Raw genomic sequence first — 21,521 nt, forward strand, 5'->3', positions numbered from 1 at the left:
AAATCAAATTAAGCTTTTATCAGACTTTATCAATGATTCTGCAATCAATTTATAAACTATAATGAAAGCAACAATAGCTAATATGAATGTGATCACATCACAACAGCTCAAGGTTTAACAGGAAAGCATTTCTACTAGCATAATTAGTTAAAAAACTAATTTTGACAACATAATTTATAACTTTCCAAACAACAATTGTGATTTATGCATTTTCATATCCCAAACTGTTCAATCCCATGAATCCAGCTATGCATATCAAAACATCATATATAAAATTTAAACACAAAAGCTGATTCAGATTTTTTTCTTTCAACAATTGTTAAACCAAAAACTTCACATCAAAAGTTGGTAAAAATTTATCAGTTCATTTACTGCATACAAACTCTCAATGTGCATTAACATAACTCATATGATATACATTTGAATTTAAAACTAAATCTCCACAGAAACAACTTTAAAACAAAATTGTTAATTTAATTATCAAGTGTATTTAATCATACAAAAATGCCAATGAAAACCAACTCATTTGAGTGACTTTTTCATAATTTTTTATGCTAGACAGAGATTATACCAAAGGTAACTTCAAAGTACTCATGAAATTGAATACTTGGTCAGTTAAACGTATATTCAATTTGACAATTTTACAGCAAAGTATCAAAATACAACGCACATAAAAAGATAAAAATTTAGCACTTGAATGTCTTGAATAAATTAATTTCATTGATTTAAAATGTGCAAGCAGACAGGAACACACCATAGAAATAATGAAACAGTGATGTACATATTATTTGCCCAAACAGAAATGAATTCAACAGTAATCTCATAATGGAAGATTAAGCAAATCAAAGTGCAACAGCAAAGTTTAAATACTACTTAGCTGAGCCACTTGGTGCTTGAACCAAGGCTTTTGATATCACTTGATGAAATTACTTCCTAGCTTGGAGCATCAATTCCAAAATGAGAACATCATAAAAATTATCTTCTCCTTTTAAAAACTTATTCTGCAAAACAGAGCAATAGTACTTTTGGTACCCATAATCTTATTTGGGTCCGTGAGGTTAGAGACATATTATATTATAACAGGAATCCAAGCATATTTTCCATTTGGAACTCCAAAATGTTTAATGTTGCACTTGTTTGATGTGTGACCATGCTTCATACAGTAAAAACAACACACATCATTCACTTTATTTTTAACAAAAGTTCCTTTAACAACCCAAATCTTTCGAGTTCTTCTTTTAATTTGATTCTTACCTTTAAACATTCTTTTGTTTTTAAAATCCTTTTTAACAGGTAGAGGCATTTCAGCATTATTATTTCTTGTTGCAACTTCAAGCAAATTTTCAAGAATATTAATATCACGCACATGACTCTTACATGAAAGACATTCAACAGGATGTTCAACATTTGAAGACTCTTTCATTTCTAAGTTGCAAATTTTATTTCTCAAAATTACTCCCTCATCTAATGCCTGATCATATTTAATTTGCAATTCTTTAAACTCCTTTTTCAAATTTTTATGAGCAACATTTAATTTTTCAGATTCATTAAGCAACTCAAGAAAAAAATTTTGTAAATCAAACTCACTAGTTTCAAGGCTAGAGCCACTTACTTGGCTTGTAGTGTCATCAGTAGCAACCGTCAAACATAGGTTTGCTTTTTCAACAGAATCACTTGAACTACAAGTGCTTGATGCGATATCCTCCCAAGCAATGTAGGCCTTCTTCTTTTTGTGAGATTTCTTTGCTTTTTTTTCTTTATTTCTTTTGTTGCTTGAACAATCAGCTTTCACATGGCCTCTTTCACCACATCCATAACATTTGAAGCTTGAAGCGGATCCTTGATTGTTCTCCTTCTTCTTCTTCTTCTTCTTCAAGATTTGGCTTTCACTTTTTGCCATTAAGCATATATTTTCTTGCTCATTAAAATCACTTGAGCTTGATGTAGAGCTTGAATCACACGGTGTCAACTTATCTACATCTATGACTTTATTATAACTGTGACTTAAAAATTTCCACATTTCCTGTGCACTTTTATAAACAGAAACTTTGGAGAATTCATTTGGGGTTAGTGCTGATAGGATTATATTTTTAGCCTTAAAATCAAATTGGGCTCTTCTATTTTCCTCATCAGTGCAATCAAAATATGATTTTTCTACTTGTACACCATCAACTGTAATTTTTGGAATATAAGGACCATTTTGTACAGCTTCCCAGATACCTCTATCAGCAGACCCCATAAAAATTTCCATTCTCACTTTCCAAAAAGCATAATTATCACCAGTAAACAATGGAGGTTTGTTAATGGAAGCACCCTCGGCATATACATGGTTTTGATTGTGACCGGCCATTTTCGCAAATATTTTGAAAAACTATCAAAGCAAGCTCTGATACCAATTGTTGGTATCGTAGGGGGTAATTTTCGAAGAGTATTGCGCAGCGGAAATAATACTCAGAGAGCGTAAAGCGTATTAGGTAACAGTTAAAATGATTTTAGCCCTTTTTAGCAAAAATAATTTTCTTTCAGAAAATTAGCCAAATAGTTGATGTGCGTTAAATAAAATGAGTGTAGGGAAGAGAAAAATCACACAAGTATTTTTATACTGGTTCGATTCAACAGAATCTACGTCCAGTCGTTAATCACTACAAAGAGTGATTAACAGTTCCACTAAAAACAGTTTTACAAATTACAAGATAAAGAACAGAATATAGAACGAAAAGAACCACTCTACTAACTTGAAGAGAACCGCTCCGTCAATCGACCAACGATTTGCGAGCTTCTTCTTTCACAAGACCAAGCAGAGTGCCTTGCTAACTTGAAGAGAGTCTGCTCTGACTATCGACACACGATACGCGAGCCTCTCCTTTCACAAGACCAAGCAAGGGAACAATGAACAAAAAGCTCTCAAGAACGTTCCTCTGTCACACAGTGTTCTAAGCTTTCTCAGTTCACAAAAGTTCTTTTTCTAAGTTCTCCAAAACCTCATATATATAGCCAAGTCCACTGAATGCCAAAGGTCAACTCCCAACTGCCATGAATAATCGATTATTGTAAGTGATAATCGGTTATTCAAGTCCGTTATAGAAATTTCAAAAAGTGATAATCGATTATGTGAAGTGATAATCGATTATTCAAGTGTGACTTGTGATAATCGATTATTGCTTCATGATAATCGATTATTTTAGTTCAAAAGCATCTGATAATCGATTATAGCATTATCATAATCGATTATACCAGTAAAAATTACAATGTTTATCATTGTCCTACTACACTCAAAATCTACAAGTTGCTTTTTAAGTATTTTCCTATTACATTCAAAAACTACAAGTTGCAGCATCATCAAAACTTATCTTCAGGTTTTACCAATACTCCCTTATTGGTAACAGATTTCGCGACTTGCAAGGATTTTGCGCGTTGAAGGTTGTGTTGATGGAGGATGGTGTCACTGTAGGGGAGCTTGTTGAGATTGAATTTTTATTTATATATTTCTTTGATATAGTGTTGTGATTCCAATTATCGAAAAAGGATTTTGTACTGTGACAGGCACACCCTAATTTGATTCATGCATTCCAAGCTGCTGCAGTTGCTGAGGGATCTGGAAGTTCAAGTGTATCTTCAAACAAATCCTTGAATGCTGCAATAATGGGTGAGGCCCTCCCCATAGGAAGAGGAATTAATGAAAGGGTTGCACGTGCAACTGCTAAAGTCAGGAAGAAAGATGCAGCAAGGGGCCTGTTAGTGCATCCCCATGGTGTACCAGTCCAAGCCTCGTCACCCCTTACCCAACTTCTGAATATCATAAACTCAAGTGCAACTCCAGACACATGTCATCCTTTTGGGTTAGGCAAGGGATTGTCATCCTGTTGGAGCAGGTTCCTGTTGGATTAGGCAATTGACTCTTTGTAGGTGAAGAGGAATCGTGGTTGCTCTGCCAGAGAAGATGAACGAAGTGCTCAAGCACAAGCAACGTGGCAAAGAGTGAAGAGACAAGCTGGCATAAGACGTGGCCTCGCCGTTCGCCACATCAAACAAAAGTTAACGTCGTTCATTTTTAAGGACTAATAGTAAGAGTTTCAAAACTATGAGGATTAAAAGCCATCAAAGTTTCAAGTAGGGACTAAACCCAAAATCGTGTGATACTTAAGGGACAAAAAACATATTTAACCCTATAATATAATATAATATAATATAATATAAATATATATATATATATATATATATATATATATATAATATAATATAATATAATTGTAAATTTTATCTTATGTAAATATTTGGCTGTTATAGAAAATTAATATTTCATAATATATATGATTTCAGTAAGTTAGTATTATGAATTAATGGTTGTTCATTGTTTTTTACAATTAATTATATATTGATTATTTTCTATTATATTTAATTATTTGTATTATTAGGATTGTATTTTCTATCTATAAATAATAGTTTTTTTATTAGTAATAGGACAAAAAAATTTGGTTTCAAGTTTTATCATATTCTCTTTTCATTTTTTTTTTCTTTTCTCTATTATTAACTTTATATTTTATAACATGTTATGAGCATGAGAACTCTAACTAAATGAGCTAGGTAATTTTTTTATATAGCAGTATATGTTTGTATATATAATATTAATTTTTTTTTTCATATTTGCTGCACATTATAAATAATATTTTATCTATATCAACAAATTATAATATTTTTTATTTATTTTGTATTCTTTATAATTCGAAGAATGTTATGTGCTTTTTTCTGGACATGCTTTAAAATTCTGAATTTTCATGTCAAAATTTTTAATAACTAACTTGTGCTTTTGAATCTTGCAGTTATTCAAGTTGGTATAATATTTATTTATGGTATAACATACATTATTTTGGGACTGAGGGGGTAAAATTATAAGATTAAAAAAGGTGATTATTTCTTCATTTGTTTGAATGAGATTAAATATGCTATCATGAAGGATAAAAATGTCAAACAATCTAGATGCAATTGATGTATATGGAAAGTGTGAAAGATATAATTGTATTTATGTAACGTTTGTAAATAATATTTATGTTAAAATTTGAGGTTTTGTTAAACGATATCATGTCAATGATTTATTAAAAACTACAGTCAAACTTTACTACATTGGATAAATACCTTTTCAACACTTTTACAATATTGTTCTTTTCATTCATCAATAGAATTTTTGAGTAGTATTAGAAGAAAACAAATCAAGAAGTCTAAAATTGGTGTAAAAAGGAGTTCAAATCTATTAAAAGATCATCAATAGAAACTTTTTTTTCCTCATATATGAGTATCGATAGCGTGAGATACTTTAACACTATTATTGATTATTACTCATAGTATATTTATTTGTATTTAATTTTTAAAAAATAAAACTTTATATTTTTAAAGTTTTTAAGGTTGAAGTAGACAATAAGTAAAAACAAATTAAAATTGTGAGATCAAATGAAAGTAAAAAGTATTATGATAGGTACATATAGACAGTGGTCGATGTTAACATCGCTAGACGTTTGTGGAAATGTAGTAGAGATAATAGTAGAGTGTAGCAGAGAGAGTTTAATACAGAAAGAGAGAAAAACGAGTATATTTTTCATTAACCAAAGTAAGGTATATATGTACAACAAATACAAGAATGGGTTGACTGTCATCTGACAGTTAAAGTCGTTAATTGGTTTAGTTTTTACATTCAACACTCTCCTCTAAAACTAAACTTCTAAAGGATTTAACTCCAAGAGAATTTCTCAGCTTCTCAAACATATTTTGTCTTAATGCCTTGGTGAAGATGTCCGCAGTCTGTTCTTCTATGGTACAATGCACTAATTCCATATCCCCTTTGCTAACTTGATCTCCAAGGTAGTGAAACTTGGTCTCTATATGCTTGCTTCTGCCATGAGAGATTGGGTTTCTGGATAGACTGATACCTGATCTGTTATCCACCATTAATCGTATTGGCTTGTTGTGTTCAATCTTCAATTCACATAGAATAGCTTCTAGCCATGCGCATTGGCAGGTAGTATCTGCAGAGGATATATACTCCGCTTCACTGGATGAATGTGCAACAACATTTTGCTTCTTTGAGCACCAAGAAATTGATGCTCCCATACACTTAAAAAAGTAGCCATAGGTGTTCTTCCTATCCACCTGATCACCACTCCAATCTGAGTCACACCATGCTTCCAAAACTCCACTCGTGCTGTCAAACTTCTCGGGGAAGAGGAGACTGAAATCTGTAGTTCCCTTCAAGTAGCGCAGGATATGCTTGGCTACAGTAAGATGAGTTTGTCTTGGATCATGTATGAATCTGCTGATTAATCCAACTCCAAAATTGATGTCAGGCCTACTATTACACACACACACACACACACACACATATATATATATATATATATATAAGAGATCCTACTATTTGCTTGAACAAGGTTGCATCCACCTTACTCTCTTTCTCCTAGTAAGACAATTTCAAGTTCGCCATGACTAGAATTGATGTGTAGTTGCAGTCTTTCATATTAAATCTCTTCAGAATCTCGTTGACACACCTTCTTTGATGAAGGAAAATTCCATCTACTGTTTGCACAAACTCCAGCCCAAGAAAGTAGCTCAAACTACCGAGATCTGTCTTCTCAAATTCATCTTTCATTTTCAACTTAAATCCTTCAATTTCCTCTGTGGAGCTCCCAGTAACCAACAAATCATCAACGTATAAGCACACCAATAAGACAACTTGCTGCTCAACAAATTTTATGTAGACTCCAAATTCAACAGTGCATTTTTGGAAGCCAAGTTTGATGAGCAGCGCGTCGACAATATTTTTATTCCAGGCTCGAGGTGCCTGATGAAGGCCATATAAGGCCTTGTTCAATCTGCACACCTTCAGCTCTTGACCTTTCTTCACAAATACAGGTGGCTATCTCACGAAAACTTCCTCTTCAAGAGGGTCGTTCAGAAACGCAGATTTGACATCCATCTAGCAAATGTTCCAATCATTGAAATTAGCCACAACAACAACAAGCCTTATCGTTTGAAGTCTTGTAATTGGTGCAAAGACATTAGTGAAGTCTATTCAAGGCTTCTACAAGAATAGCTTCCATTTTCACGCACCAATCATCATAACATTTGCCGTCAAGTACCAGTAGGTTACTATGAATCAATCCGGTCATCACTCCCACACTCCTTTCTTCTTGAATCAATTTCTTGAACGTCACAAGACTTCACCAGATTTCGTAACCTAGCTCTGATACCACAGTTAACACCGCTAAGCGTTTGTGGAAATGCAACAGAGATAATAGTAGAGTGTAGCAGAAAGAGTGTAATACAGAAAGAGAGAAAATGAGTATATTTCTCATTAACCAAAGTAAGGTATATATTTACAACAAATACAAGAATGGGTTGATTGTCATCTGACAGTTAAAGTTGTTAGTTGGTTTAGTTTTTACATTCAACAGTCGAGCACTTAGTTCATGATATTAGTATTATAAAACCTTTTTCAATTCTTATGGGTTAAAACATTTAAGACAACAATGTATATAACAAATAGAATTCGAACCAATTATGTCTCAAGGACACATTTTAAGTTATTCAAAAGTTGAAAACTTAGTCTGTGACATGTACATGTTTATAATTTATATCTCAAAAGAGAATAAATTAAAACTTAGGATTATTGGTGAATATTTGATTATATACATTGCACTATTATAAGTGTATTGTTCATCTCATTACACTATAAATGTGGAATGAAGAAATGAAAATCTTCTTTAGAATGATTTGATTACAAAACAATTCCTTTAAATATGATCTAGTAGAAGAAGACATGTACATGAAACAAGCGCTTATTGGGAGGCAACCCAGCTTTCTAACCTTTTCTTTTGTGTGACTTTGTTGTTTGAGTGTGTTTTGATTGTTTGGATGTGTTTTAATATGTTTTAGTTTGATTCGGTGATTTTGGAGTGTTTGAGTTTGATTAGTAGTTTTTAGGGTGTGACTAGTACATTGATGTAATTGTTGAATTTCATTGTGAATTGGTCTGTCTTAGAGTGATTTAGTTGTTTTGATGTATTCTGGTGTGATTGAGTATAATTTGGTATGTTATGATATGTTTAGGTGTGTTTTGTTTGTAAAAATTTGGTCTTGACATTTATGGTTAAGTGCATTGCCTATTGCATTCATGTTTTAAACTCATGCATTTGATTTGTTTCATGGGGAATTCTTGGTGCTTTTAATGATTAGAAACATGAGCATTTAGTTTGAATGAGTTTGAATGAATGACAATTGTCAAAAATCCAAGATTTTGAAGCCAAATTGCTGCAAACAAACAAATCTGCCAGACTACCGTTGGGCTGTACCTGGGCTGCACCAGCAAAGGCTAATTTTCCCATTTTCTGATACGCAGCTCAGCTGCACAAAATTGTGCAGCCCAGCCCCAGCGACCAGGAGCATTTTGCCTCATTTACCTTTTTATGGTGTGTCCTTGTGCACATATATGTTTCTAAACCCTGTTTTGAGTCTTTCTAGGTTTTGTACTCATGTAAATGTGCCTATACAGTGGTTGTTTGGAAGCTTTCTCCAGTTTCTATTAATAATATTGCCCTTGCTTTAACCTCTGCATCTTGCTGCTAAGTTTGATGAGTTTGTCATTTGGCCTGGGACCAGTCCCGTTCTGCTGGGGGAGGTGGAGCAGCAGCTGATGAAGATGAGGAGGAAGAAGATGATGATGATTCTGAAGAGAGTGATGACAATATTTCTTGAGCAATGACAGGACCTTTGACTTTATTTTATTTTGTTGCATGTTTTTAAATTTGAATGAACCTCTCACTTTTTAGTTTGTGGAAGTTTTGGTTGAGTTATCTGGCTTGATAGACTATGCTGATGCATGATACTGATGCTTGAATGTGAAATAATGCTTAAGATTGTTTAGTTAAGCTCAAATTGTGGTTGTTTTCATCATGAGTTATCTGAGAATGCTTTTTGTTTAAATGCGATCAATATTCAGGGCAGTTGCCTAATGATGTTTGTGGAACCTTGATTTAATCCTGTGAGATGTTGTGCCTTAAATTTTTCTTGTGAACGCTATCATGATAGATCACAACTGACTTTGCCTGAGTTTCTCTGGTTTGAATAATTTGCTTGCTTGTCACACATGATCAAGGCCATGTTTTTCTTCTATCTCAAATAAGCAAATACAAACCTCTTGGACCTTAATGAAAGATGTTTTCCCTCTTTGAACCTCAAACCTAATGAAAATTCCCTGATTTCCCTACCTTGAGCTGAATAGAGAATTCATGTTTGCTGCAGGAGAATGGTTTAAAGTTTGGGGGTGTTTGTTGTGTAAGGGTGTATTGAGAAAAATAGAAAAAAAAATGAGGAAAAAGAAGAAAGAAAAAGATAAAGAAAAATAATTGAATGAAAGAAAGTTGGGATATAAGTCAGAAAGTGGGTGTAACTTAAGTGAAGCAAAAGAGAAACTTACATGCATGATTGGAATTGTTTAATCTCTTAGCTCAAGGTGCTTTGTTATCCAGAAAAACCATGTTTCTTTCTTAGCCCAGCCTCAATACAAGCCAATGAAAGTCCTTNTGATGTTGACTTGCTTGTGAATGTGTTTAATTTGGTTGAAATGAATGACAAAGTTGATTTGTGTGATATTGTGATAGTTGAGTGATAGATACACATCTTCATACACCAGTGCATTAGAGTGAAACACTACCTTGGGTGAGGATTGGTTCTACATCATTCAGTAAAGCATTCCGCCATAATTGTTGATCTCTTTTAAAATGCGGCATTTGACTGATTGAATGTATTGTGAGCACCACTGTGGAAGGCTCATCTGTTACACATTTCTAGTCGTTTCAAGTCAAGCAAGTGTTGCGGATTCTGCTGTGTCTGTGAAAATATTTTTTGTGTGAGAGTCAGATACCTTTTGCTTGAGGACAAGCAAGGTTCTAAGTTTGGGGTAGTTGATAAGGACATATTTTACCATGATTTCAGTATTGAATTGAGAGAAAATGTCAACTCTTTCTTAACTTTGCTCAATTTGTTAAGTTTGTAAGTAATTACACCTTAAGTTGAATTAATTTAAATTTCATCACTAATCCCCACTTTTTGGTTGTTAGATCACATACATGAAGCTTGTTGGCCGAACCGAGGAATGGAAGAATCACAAAGCTTAAATGAATGTAAAAGAGAAAATTTTGAGCAAAGATAATTGCTGCAACTAGGGTACAACTGAGGTGCAACTGAGCCTCATTCTTCTTTGGAGGCTGCAGCTGGGGTGCAGCTGGGGTACAACTGAGCGCCCTGCTCTCTGGAAGGCTGCAGCTAGGGTACAACTGAGCGCCCTGCTCTCTGGAAGGTTGCACCTGGGGTGCAACTGGGGTACAACTGAGCGCCCAACTCTCTGGAAGTCTGCAACTGGGGTACAGCTGGGGTACAGCTGAGTGGTGGCAATGCTGATGTGGAAAAATTAGGTCTTTTTAGACCTAAAACACGAGGGGCTTTGCATCTTTGGCTACCCACACTCGTTTTCTCTCTGTTGGAGCTCTTGGAGGCAAGCTTGGAGTTGTGGGAACAGTCCATCTTCACCCTTAGGTCTTCTTCTTTCTTCCATTTCCACCATTGTTGTAAGCTTGAGCTCTCCATTCATGGAGAGCTAGTTTCATTATTGTTGGGGGATTGATGTAGCCACTAAAATCTTATGTAAATCATTTTGGTTTGAATGAATATATGCCTCTTTCATTGATTTTAGTGTTTGATTTCTTCTCTTAATGCTTGTTGTGAAATTGTTACTCATGACTTGATTTTAGGGTTGCTTAATATTGGGAAATGTTGGGTAAACCCCGATTTGGGTTAAACACCTAAAGGAAATAGTATCTAGGGATAGAACTAGGACCTTTGGTTGTCTTAAAATCTCATTTCTTAATGCGGAACTAATCGTTAGGTTTTCCAAGGGATTGGAGTCTAATGAGGAAGTCTAGGCTCTTTCTACCAAGGGATTGGGGTTTGAGTAAACTAGTAGATTGACATTGACATATTAATGAAGAGGAAGTGATTTTCTATACATAAGAGTGAAGTAGGTGAAATCATACCCCCAACAATATCATTCCATATCATCTCTAATCTTACCATTTCCAAGTGTTTGAGTGCTTAAGATCACTTTTATCATTTATGTTTTATAGTTACTTTAATTGAACCAAAACTCAATTTATTGAAGCATTCTTTAGTCTAGGTTAGTTAAAAATTATACGATTGTCTAATGCAACGAGTCTCTTGGGAAACGATATCCGGTCTTACTGGTTTTATTACTTGAAACGATTTGGTACACTTGCCAAAGTCTCAACAGATATCTTGAAAGAACAATAATTTATATGCTTATACATAAGCATACTGAACTTTTACAAGTGGTTGGTTACTCTAATTCAAATTATGTTGCATTTGTATCATAAAGTAAACTTTTAGGTACATTTTATGCTAAGAGTGTTACTCTCTCCAGAACCCCATCTTCTTCCTCCACCTCTTCATTTTTTTTTTCTAAATTTCAATCTTATCCTTTTTACTTTTACCTTTACCTATTTTACTTTTTATTTTTTAAAACCCCAATCCCCTTTCACTTTCACTCTTTTTGTTAGAGGCAAGCCCTTACCCCCACCCTCATTTTCACTTTTTCTCTTTCTTTTCAATTTCCACATCCGTTAAAATAAAAGTATGTGTAGGTGCCTTTCTTCTTAAAAGGACCTCTTAAGATCGAATGACTTTTTCATATGTTAATGATGATTCTGTTGTATTTTGGGTGTATCCGTGTAGACCTTCATTTTTTCAATATAAAAGTTCGTGTAATGGTGTATCTTTTAAAACCTTGCTTTAAGCTTGTGATTTTGATTTCAAAAATAAATGTGCAACTGTAGAAGTTACGTAAAATCGAAGTAAGTGGTCATTGTTCTGATTTTGGCGTTTGGTGACATCAATGGCCTTTTACCACATCGATGACATCTTACGTAACTTCATTGTTTAAGATAGAAGCAATGGAAACATGAACCTAACATGTCCTTAAGGGCCACAAATGATTCAATTTTCTTGCACTATATATACATGATACTATAGCAAAGGAAATTTGAAGATATTTTAATGAAATAATTCTTTCTCCAATGCAAAAGTCAATTTTACACACGAATCCTTACACAAACTTAATATAAAAATGGTTGATGTGACTATCTTTACAATGAAATGAAATAGCAATGTTATTATTATTCACGTATAGGCAAAAATATACTTGCTTTTCCTTCAAAGGACAATTTACATTGCACCTCCAGTTGTAGGGCATCTTTCAAAACCAATCGTTAGCGCATGTGAAAATTGAAAAGAAAGAGAGAAAATGAAAGTGGGGGTGGGGGCTTGTCTATGAGAGAAAGAGTGAAAGTGAAAGGGGATTAAGGTTTTAAAAAATAAAAAGTAAAATAGGTAAAAGTAAAATTAAAAAGAGTAAGATTGAAATTTAGAAAAAAAAAATTGGAGAGGTGGAAGGAGAAGATGGGGTGATGAAAGGAGTAACACTCTTATCCTAATCACTAAAGTTGTATCTTAAAGAAATGTTAATAAAACTTTAAAAATTTACTTTTACTATGAAGTCTAAGTCTTTTTAGGGTACTTTAGGTGGTGTATGGTTCAAAAAAATTTGTATCTAGATTTAAACTAGTACTTTCTAAGATCAAATTAAGTACAAGTAGGTTGTCTAATCCTTGATTAACCTGTATAATAGAGTGCCTAATGCAAAATGTAAGTATAGATAGAATTAATCAATCCAAATTGTCTTTTAACAAATTCAATATTGATCTCAATAAATCAACACTTTTAAGAATATGTAGAAAGCATAAACATGGAATAACAATAAAATAAAAGGGAATTTATTATAGATAATATAAATAAAATAATTATAAAGATAAATTTCTTTTCTAATTCATTTATACTTCATTAGTTATCATAAGGTTATTATTCATTTAATTTCTAAACAAATATGAATTAATCAAACAAACATCAATTAATTCATTAAGTTTCTCATTTGTCTCAAGCATATGCGTGAATATGCGTGAAATATTTTATTCTTTACCTCTTTGAGTTAAGCAAACAAGAGAATTATTAGAATAAGTAAACTAACAAGAATTCTAGGTGCAGAACACATCAACAAACATTCTGAAATACTTCTAAGAATAGAACTTAGAACTAAAAAAGGATAAGTGAAAAAGATTACGCTTTTAGAAATTTTAGAATAATACTTTAATTACACAACCTCAAAATTAGTTATGAAACCACAAGAGAATTAACACATAAATTTTATCCTTCCATGCGGAAGACAACAACAAAAGACATTACAAATAAGAAAATAAAATGAGGTATGATAAGCAATGGTAAACGACGAGTGATGAAAATTGATGAGCAGTGATGGAAGTATATATTTATAGCAGCCTTTGGTAAATTGAATAAGTTTTTTTAGATATGCATTCTTCGGAATTTGATTCATTCAATCCAAAGTTGCCAATTCATTTGTAGAAATTTCAGTGTGGTAGATGATATGGATTGACATATTCTCTTACATATATTCAACGTGGAAGAAAATTCAAACAAATTATATTGCAAAGGATTCAGTGCATTAGATGATCTAAAATACCATATTGGTGTAGAGAATCTAGTGCAAAGATGTTCTAAGGTAATAGATTATGTTTGTAAAAGAATTATAGTCATCCAATGAACCTTTAAAGCATCAAATGAGTCTAATAGCTCTTTAGAATAGAGAGTCTAATGGTGCACAAAGTAGATAATTATAGTAATACACATAAGAGAAGTCATGAAAAAACACTTTTCATTAAGGTTACAATCTTATATTCTCTAAGTCGCTAGAAAATCTCCAAATCAACTTGTTAGCATTGTTTATTGACTCATTAGACGATTTATCATTGTTTCATCTATACATGACTTATAAGTTTGCTAATATTTCAATTGCACACAACACAGATTAAAATGCTTAGGAAATGTCTATACATTACATCATAACATCAATGCTCAGTTCATAGATAATTTATCATATTGTTTAATGAAGTTCAATAGACTAGACTTTTTAATTGAACTTGAATAATATTATTGGTGATTAACAAATTATATTGCACAAACAGATACCATATTAATGAATAATTAAGGGGTTGAACAATGGTGAAGCCTATAAATACAGGGTTAAATGTCCAGGTAAAGATATCTTATTCCCCATTACTATTACTATCATAAAAGCACAAAAGCAATATCATTGACTTGAACGTCGGAGTGTCTTTTGCAGGTACTATCTCCCACAGTTAGGACAAGGAGAAGAAAGAGAACAACACAACTTGAAGGATGGAGCAGACCACCTTGAATTATTTGGGTTAGGGATCTCAATCCTGTTGAAATAATTTGGCGCCCACCGTGGGGCTGAGCAACATCCTAGTGAAACCGCAAGGAACCAAAACGAGCGCTCGGTCTTGACATCGCTACTTCAAATCAACACTGGAAACTTTTAGCGAGGTGAAAACCACACAACATGGATCATCATCTCTACGTGAAATTTCATAAATAATATAAGTATTTTTGAAATATATTTCATATCAAATAAATAAGTAAAAAATCTGCCTGTTGCAACTTATGAAGGACACAATCAACCGGCCACTGTCATAAATAGTTTTAGAAGTTTCATGCTTCAACTTTTCATTATATGAATCACTCACCGCTGGTCTTTGAAAGTTCTAAAATCGGATACTTCAAGTATCTTTATTAATTCAATATCAGATTGTTCAAATTGATTTTGGTTTATGTGTGATCGATTCCCTCCCACAGCCTTTCAAAGCTTTTGTTTCATTTTACTCCTTTTGTGCTGTTGGGTTCGTGCACGTGGGATGGAAAATAAACTATCTTGCTACTATTTTCAGCGCATATAGGGTGTGAGAAAGAGGGGAAAATTTAGTTTTCTTTTATTTCCCTTAGTGGGACCAAAAAATGTAATTGATCAATGAAAAGGGAGAGAGATTATCCATGTTCAGTGTTTAGTAGATTTCTTTTCCTTCTTTGGGTTTATTTTTAAAAGCTTTGACCCATTTTTACTGTTAAATAAAGGAGGAAGTTTTAGTAAGTTGCATATTATATTGATTATTTAATTAATAGATTCAAGAAAGAGAAAACGTTGGTTTTCTCTATTTAAGGTGTTTTCCACAAAGATAAAAGCTAATCAGTCATATTATTCAAGATTTATATGGTTTCATCAAGAAACATCCTAAGTTTATTTTAGGTTTAATATCTATTTTGGTCCTTCTTTTCGGGGGGTTTGTTCAAAGTGGTCTTCCGTTTTTAAAAAGTTCACTAAAGTTCTATGTTTTGCAAAAACTGTGGAAGTTAGTCCTTTTTGCTAACGGTGTTAACTTTGCTAATGGCATAACTGCCAGCTGGCAAATATTTGATGACTTGGGACGTTTTATATGTGTTGGCAGTGTCACTTCATTATATGGGTTAAAAAAAAATTAATTGTGACGTGTTTTCCAACGTCTGTGAGCTTGGAGGGCTTCATGTGAGCTTCAGTAAAGAAACACACAATATAAAAAAAAAAAAAAGAGGAGACCTTACGACCAGAAAATGAAGAAGAACCATTTGCCTTCAACCTAGTTTTCTTAAAACCATTTGCTTTGTGACATCCTCTGTTAATCTGAACTTCATCCAAAATACTCAATGTCTACAAGATTCATCTATCATCGCTAACAGTAGAAAATAGTGTATATTCCCCAACATCAAGGCTTCAATACTCCTCTGCTTGCACCCAGAACACACTATAGAAAATGGTAGAAGCAGAATCAAATGCATTTCCAGAATGAACAGACCTAAATCACCTGTGTCAAACAGAATGAACAGACCCAAATCACAAATCCCATGCCCATAGGTTTAAAGCTTATCTTTTGAAACAACTTATATCCCTCATCTTCCACCATCACCCAAATCAACCACCACCGAAAAAAAATCAAACAACAAATCAATTTTTGAAGCAAAACGCCTCACCATCACAACCTGAGAATTCTGAACACCCTCTCCTTCATCTCCAGAAGTTCAACCCAAACATAAACCCATTTTTTCCCCAACCCAATGCTTAACAGAAAACATTCACTACACCAATCAGAAAATCAAATTTTCATGCCCCAAGACTCACGCCCAGCACAATATAGTACAAACAAGAAGGTGATTGCCGATGGCGGGTGTGGATTTCGTGTAGAAGCGGTGCAACCATGACTATTTGTTTCACCTTCGACTTCGCATAACAGAGAAAGAGGAGTTTTCTCACCGGCATTGGAGTGGCGACCCTTTTTGGCGTCAACGTCTTAAGACGAGGCGTAGGGAGAACCTTGCGCGAAGAGGAGAAGGAAGAGGGACCTTGGTGGCCGGCAGAGATTGTGGCGGCGATCTGCGCCATTATGCAACGCCTTGGACGATGGCTCGCGACAGCTTGGGCGCTTCCAACTCGTGCGACGAGTGGCAGAAGAGGGGAACTCTCACCTCGATCGGCGACGACTCCGACAACAAACGTCAACTCCGGCGATGCCTTGGCCACAACTCGCGGTGGCTGGTTGGGTGGAGGCCAATTGCAGCGGCGGATCAGTGAGAGGTGGTGGGAGGCAAACTCTTCCTAGGGTTTCTGGTTGAGAAATTAAATATTTTTTTCAACCCATATAATGAAGTGGCACTGCCAGCACATATAAAACGTTCCAAGTCATCAAATATTTGTCAGATGGCAGTTCTGTCGTTAGCAAAGTTAACACCGTTAGCAAAAAGGACTAACTTCCACAGTTTTTGCAAAACGTAGGATTTTAGTTAACTTTTTAAAAAAAGGAAGGACCACTTTGAACAAGCCCCCCGAAAAGAGGGACCAAAATAGGTATTAAACCTTTATTTTACTATTGCTGCATAATTTAATTCAATATCATGTTAATTAGGAAAACGTTTCTTCAACAACGCAAATTTGACAATAATTTGAAAACGACACGTGTCGTTGTCTCATTTGTTGTTTTAAATGAATTTTTTAAATAGTTTAATTTTGTCATGGAGGGCATATTTGGAAACAAAAATGCTAAAAACCTATTGGCGTCTTTCACAAAGGGAAATTGTTCCCTTCGAACCTTCGAAACTTCTCACCAATTTTTCGTTTTCCAATGCAACCTATCATTCCACCACCGAAGTGCTGTTTGTCCAGTGTTGTGGAAATCGTTCTTTGGTCCATCGTTTTCTTTGGACGTACTCGTGTGTGAGTTCCGCCATTGAAGTGCTGGAGGAAGGCTCACTTTGGTCCACCTTTCTCGTCATTTGTGGAAAGGTTTCGTTTTTTCGCTGTGACCGCTCCGCCATTGAAGTGCTAGAGGAAGGGTCGCTTTGGTCCACCCTTCTCGTCATTTGTGGAAAGGTTTCGTTTTCTCGTTGTGACCGCTCCGCCATTGAAGTGCTGGAGGAAGGCTCGCTTTGGTCTACCCTTCTCGTCATTTGTGGAAAGGTTTCGTTTTTTCGTTGCCACTTTGTTCCTTCGTCGGTTAGGTGCGGTGGTGACCCTACAGACACCTTTACTTGTACCTTCCACGCACATAAAACTGACATAACTTGAAACTTATTGTTATGGACACCTTCAACCATGACCAACAGGTTTAATAAATCCACAAAACATTGAAAAGACAAACCTAAGGACTCATGGAGAGCTCTTCAAGCATGACTAGGTAGCAACGATCAGGTTTTGGTAATAAAGGCCAATTTTGTGCTGGAAAGTGAGGTAAGCGATTACCAGCTCCTTGTAATCGCTTATAGCTGCACCAGACCTCTGTCAATGGTCTAGGAACTCCCCTCTCAACCTAGAAACACCTTTGCTTGGTCTTCCATCCACTTAGGTTGAAAGTTGTTGTTGTGGACCCCTTCACGCACGACCTAAAGACTTAACCTATGCATAAAACATTGAAAAAACACACCTAAGAACTCATAGGGAGCTCTTCAAGCATGACTGGGTAGTAGCGCTCAGGTTTTGGTACAAAACGCCAATTTTGTGCTGGAAAGCGAGGTAATCGATTACCAGCTCCTTGTAATCGCTTACAACTGCACCAGACCTCTGCCAATGGTCTAGGAACTCCCCTCTCAACCTAGAAACATCACATAGGGGTGACAGAACTAGACCTTTGTTATAAAAATCACAAATAAAAACTATTCAGAAATACCACCAAACAACAAATGGAATGAAAATAACAACTAAAACTCCAAATAAAGTTTTGGACTAGATAATGCACTAATCACAAATTACAGTGAAAATAATTGTTCCAAATAAAGGTTTCCATACTTTAACATCTACTAAATACTGCACTAATAAAAAATTACATAAATTAATCAAGTCTTGGACTATATTTGCTTTGCTTTTGTAACGTTGTCGGCGTACTCCTTCCTTCATAACATTTTCATGGTTGTAAATTCCTCCCTCACATGCAAACTCATTGTAAACTCCTCCCTCACAAGGCATATTGTAACCACTATCGTCTTTATTCTTCTCTTCAAGCAACCTAGCCTGCAAATTGCGTCTTCGAAATAATGGACTTGTGCTCCTCACTCAAAATTTCATTCAAACCAGCAACAAACTTGATTTTCAATGAATGACGAACAAACAACTGCAAACAAAAAAAACCATTTTAAAGAACCAATGTCACGGGATGAACACAAAACTAAATACCAATAAAATGACAACTAAAGGCAAAAATCGAAAAGCCAGCCCCAAAAAACGATGACGGAAAAGGGAAAAAATTCATACCTTGTTCGAAGAACCAATGTCACTGGATAAACAAAAGCAAATACCAGCAAAATGACCACCAAATGAAAAAACCATAAACCCAGCCCCAAAAAACAATAACGGAAAAGGAAAAAAAATCATACCTTGTTCGAAGAACCAATGTCACTGGATGAACCCATTGCACAATAACAATAACGAACCCAAAAAATGATAACGAAATCACCAAATGGACACCCATCGAGAGAGACACCACTGCGAGGCCTTCACCAAATGGAGAGAGAGAGAGAGAGAACTGGGTGAGAGAAAAAGAAAACCTAAAATGGAGAAAGAGAACTTGATGAGAGAAAGTGAAAACCTAAAGTAAGAGGAGAGAGAGAATGAGAGAGTGTTGAAAAGAAGGAGGGTAGTTTCGAAATATGCAAACTCGTCAAGTCTGAACCCTTTTCGAAATCAATTTTTTTTTTTAAAATTGAAATTAGCCAATACAACGTTGACACGTGGCGTTGTCAAAATTTTGTCAAATTGGCGTTGTCGAAATATCGCGATCCATTCAGAAAATGCTTCCTGAGCAACTAACTTGAAAACATTTATATTACCTTTCTTGTTCAATATTGAAAATGCAGTTTTTACACCTACTTCTACCTATCATCATTGTTATTGGTTCGCCTTTCAAAAGTGGTTGATGCACGATCATCGTGAACTTTCTTCATCGGCTCTTCAAATTCTTCAATGTAACAACAGATGGGTAATCTAGGATAAGTAAAATGAATTCCCCCAAATATTGCTTTAGACATTTTTTGGAAACTATGCAGGTTACCTTGTGGATACATCGGCATCATTCGCAACTCTCACGATGACTGTTACGTTGTCCGGACCCGCCTCCGCGTCATCCGCCATGCTAACCGGTCCGGCCCCCACGACATCTGCAACACTCGTGAAGACTGTCGTGCCAACCGATTCAGCCTTCACGTCGTCTGCCATATCCATAATGATCGTCGTCCTCGGATGAACAATGGAAGCAAAAACTCGATTTCTGCGTAAAGTTTATGCTTTCGCATTTTGCCATCTCTAGTACGATTGGAGATTTGCCAATCGCTAACAGTGACTTGGTTTCAAGAAAAAAGAATCACCTCCCGCCCGCCAGAGTTCATAATCACTTTTTTCCACTAGAAAACGAAAACGACGCCTTGATGAATTTGGTGAATCAACTCAACCACCTCTCCATTGTCGTACAAACCTTCAAGAGCATGTATGACGAACTGCAGAAGCATTTTATTTCATTGAATAGGCCATGGATGCAAGCACGAAGGAATTTCAATTGTCAGGGTTTGACGCCTCGTGAAATGCGAAAGAAACAACCGAAACAACAAAAGCCATCGTCTCTCAAGATTAGTAAAACAGATTCGCAAGCCTCACCTGAGAGGAAGATCACAAAAACGAAATCGCTTGAAGACAATAGAGACTTTTTATAGTTGGGATTCCAGGGTTGGCCTAGGTTCTATCTTTCAATACTTATCAATTTTTAATTCCTTTGATTCCAAGTAGAGCTGTCAAAACAGGTAACCCAGCTCGATCCGGCCCGGCTCATCACGGGTTGGTCACTTAGTGAGCCAACCCAACCCGACTCATATATTAGTGAGTCAGAAAAATTTGAACCCGGCTCGACCCACCACGGGTTGGTGGGTAAACGGGTTGGCTCACTAGTCCATTTAGTTACAATTTTTTTTAAATAAAAAAATTACAAACTTTCTATATTCAAATTTAAACAAATTTCACTCCCAAAAAATGGTGTTAAACTTAAGACAATTCAAAATAATAATAAAAAATACAATATAATCCAAATGTCATCCAAAAACAAACACCAAAAACATACAAATAAGTTTCTTATATGCCATAAGTTTCATAAATAAAATAATAAGTTAAAAAGTTAAAATTAGGTAGGTGGGTTGGCGGGCCAACCCGGCCCCCCACGGGTTCAGTCCGCATAATCCGGGTTTAAATGAGTCGGGTTGAAATCTGACCCGCATAGAAAAAATTCAATTTTTTCAAACCCAACCTGGCCTGAACCCGTGGTGGGCCAGGTTGGCTCGCGGGTTGTAACCCATTTTGACAGCTCTAATTCCAGGGTTGACCCAAGTGGAGACGTCAACAAAGCAAATTAAGCTGAGCCTCATTAGTAGACTTGTTTCAAGGAACAAATGAGTTACTTTCAAAAGAATTCTATCTGGAACTACGAGGGGAAACGTGTTTCTCAAACAACCTTTGGAAGGTTAGAGAGACAAAGGAACCACCGCCTACCTACTTTTGTATGAATATATTCACTTTTGCTTTTTAAGAAATTGTAGATGCCTATGGAGTCACCAAGTAGCAGGAAGTCCCGAGATAATAAAGAACCTACAGTTCATCCATGAAACGTCTTAATACAGACTCCTCATTCTTAGCCTTCAAACATTCAACCGAGAACTGAAAAACGAACGGAATCGCCTGCTAGGCCATCTGGCTTCAACCTAAATTATTATGGTATTAATTTGACTGATTACATTTTTCTGACCCTCGAATCCGAATTGCTATTTTTTCTTCAGTGTAGATGACAACATCCTACCCACAGACCACTTGGCTAACCACAACAAACCACTCGGTAACCCGAATGCGAGGTTACCCTAAGAGCGAAGATCCTGATAACCCGAATGTGAGGTTACCTCAAGGGCTGAAGAGGACCGCTCGG

The sequence above is a fragment of the Vigna radiata genome, chromosome 6, assembly GCF_000741045.1.
Source record: "Vigna radiata var. radiata cultivar VC1973A chromosome 6, Vradiata_ver6, whole genome shotgun sequence".
NCBI lineage: Eukaryota > Viridiplantae > Streptophyta > Magnoliopsida > Fabales > Fabaceae > Vigna > Vigna radiata.